Below are 2562 nucleotides of genomic sequence, written 5' to 3' on the forward strand. Positions count from 1 at the left end.
CATACCTTGTGAACCCCCCACCCCCGTCACCTTGCCTTTAAATATGCATTCCTTAAACCCCTCAGGAAGTTCAGATATTTTGAGCATTAGCTGCCCTGGACTCCCTGTCTACCACTTTACGATAAATGCTGTACTTTCTTTCACCACAATTTGGTCTCTGACTGGCTTTACTGTGCATGGGTGAGAGAACACAACATCTTGGTATACAGTGATATTTATTCTTTTCTTCTGCTTCTCTAAAACATGCTCCAAACTGCCATTAAATATGGCACTGCTTTGGCTAACAATTTTTAAAAACTTGCACTTTTTCTTTCATCTCATCAAAGAGCAGTCAACTAGCATAATTTTGAAAGACAATATCACATAGTAGGTCACATGTGGACTCCATAGATAAATGACCTGGAATCTTGCCAGCTCTGATCTTGATCTCTCTGTACTTCAGGTTCTTTAATATGGGATAATAATAGACCTCACCTTCACAACTGTCATGATGATGAAATAAGATGATACAAGTAAAATGTTTTGAATAAATCCTGGCACAAAGAACCTTATTCTAAAAAAATATTTTGCTTTACAGCTTTGCCCCCACCTTTTTCTAATACATCATGTTCCTTTGTAAATGCATTGGCCCAGTCTCCTGTGGCCTTACCGTGCCTACCACAGCCTAATAAATGTTAATGGTAAACAATAGCAATCATTGCTTCTCTCTGTGGAATGGCTATTGCTCTTGCTGTTTTGCTAGAAAAATACTAGTTTCACTCAGGCAGAGAAAGGTGGTAACCACATCATAATATATCCACAATAGGCCTGTTTAGGAGGTTTAGCCTTGGGCAACAAACAAATTTTATAATTTTATTGCAAGAATATAAAAAACAAGTGAGCTACAGTTCATGCTTTTACATAACTTGGCTTATCTCCTATGTGTCTGACTCTTATTAATCAGCTGTGCACTTTAGAATCACCTGGGAGTTTTTAAAAACAATATATACCTAGGCCCTGTCCCTAAAGGATTCTGATTCACTAGGCCTAGGTGATGTTCTGGCACGTTTATTTGGAATTGTTTATCTAAGTGGTTCTGATGTAGAACTAGTGTTCCAAGTATTCCTGGCCCATTGCCTTCCATCCAAAAAAAGCAATTTCAACTACTGGAGTTAAGAAAATCACCCACAATTTTTATGGCCTCTCCATATAAGTAGGTATACCAGCGATTTCTTAACAAATTATCTAATCACAGAAGTAAATGCCTGTAGTTTAAGTTTATAATCATGAAATTATGATTTTATAATTATGAATTATTTTCCATTTGGATTGAGGTACCAGAAACTCTTTGGGTGAGGTTTTCTACCATTTTAATGAGTAGAAAAGGGAGACTTTGTGGATAAGATGGTGGCTCCACCTGTAGACTCCAGTGCTGGGAAGCCTCAGACCAAACATTCAATCAGACTAGAACACAGCCTCACTCATCAGCAGACAGACTGTTTAAAGTCTCCATGAATAAACAACTGCTTGATAAAAAACACAGACCCAGACACAGCCCTACTCACCAGATGGACAAAACCCAGATCCACCCACCAGAGAGTGGGTATAAGTCTCTCACATGAGGAAGCTTGCACAAGTCTCTAGACAGCCTCATTGACCAGGAGGTGAGGAGCAGAAGCTAGAAGAACTACAACCCTGAAGCTTGAGGAATGGAATACGCAAACACAGAAAGCTAGATAAAATGAGATGGCAGAAGAATATGTCCCAGATGAAGGCACAAGATAAAAACCCCAGAAGAATGTTGTATGAAAGGAGAGAAGGTTAGCACTCCCCTTGATGAGGACGGAAGAGGCTCTCAGGCCTGACAACATGTGTATGGTTAAGGCATTCCCTCCTACTTTGTGGCAGCTAAGCACAGTTTATTACAAACATACAATGGAGAAAAGACAGTCTCTTTAACAAGTGGTGCCGGGAAAACTGGTTAACCACGTGTCAAAGAAAGAAACTAGAACACTTTCTAACACTATATGCAAAAATAAACTCAAAATGGATTAAGCTCTAAATGTAACACCAGAAACTATTTAACTCTTAGGGGAAAACATAGGCAGAACACTCACTGACATAAATCACAGCAGGATCCTCTATGACCCACCTCCCGGAGTAGTGGAAATAAAAACAAAAATAAACAAGTGGGACCCAAATTAAACTTTAATTAAATCAATGAGCTAAAGGAAATCAGTCCAGAATATTCATTGAAAGGACTGACGCTAAAGCTGAAACTCCAATACTTTGGCCACTGATGTGAAGAACTGACTCATTGGAAAAGACACTGATGTTGGGAAAGATTGAAGGCAGGAGGAGAAAGGGACACCAGGGGTTGAGATGGTTGGATGGCATCACTGACTCAACGGATATGAGTTTGAGCAAGCTTCAGGAGTTGGCGATGGACAGGGACGCCTGGCATGCTGCAGTCCATGGGGTTGCAGAGTCGGACATGACTGAGCAATTGAACTGAACTGAAATGAATTGAATTAAATTTAAAAGATTTTGCATAATGAAGGTAACTATAAGCAAGGTGAAAAG

The 2562-nt window shown here is 39.7% G+C and overlaps 1 non-coding gene across 1 annotated transcript; it reads left to right on the top strand.

The window, feature by feature from the left end:
- The first annotated feature begins 1777 nt into the window (after positions 1-1777).
- Positions 1778-1903, top strand: LOC112441676 (U6atac minor spliceosomal RNA). The gene has a single exon (XR_003029541.1). It is a non-coding gene; the product is annotated as a U6atac minor spliceosomal RNA (small nuclear RNA).
- Positions 1904-2562: the final 659 nt, after the last annotated feature.

The sequence above is a fragment of the Bos taurus genome, chromosome 15, assembly GCF_002263795.3.
Source record: "Bos taurus isolate L1 Dominette 01449 registration number 42190680 breed Hereford chromosome 15, ARS-UCD2.0, whole genome shotgun sequence".
Taxonomy (NCBI): Eukaryota; Metazoa; Chordata; class Mammalia; order Artiodactyla; family Bovidae; genus Bos; species Bos taurus.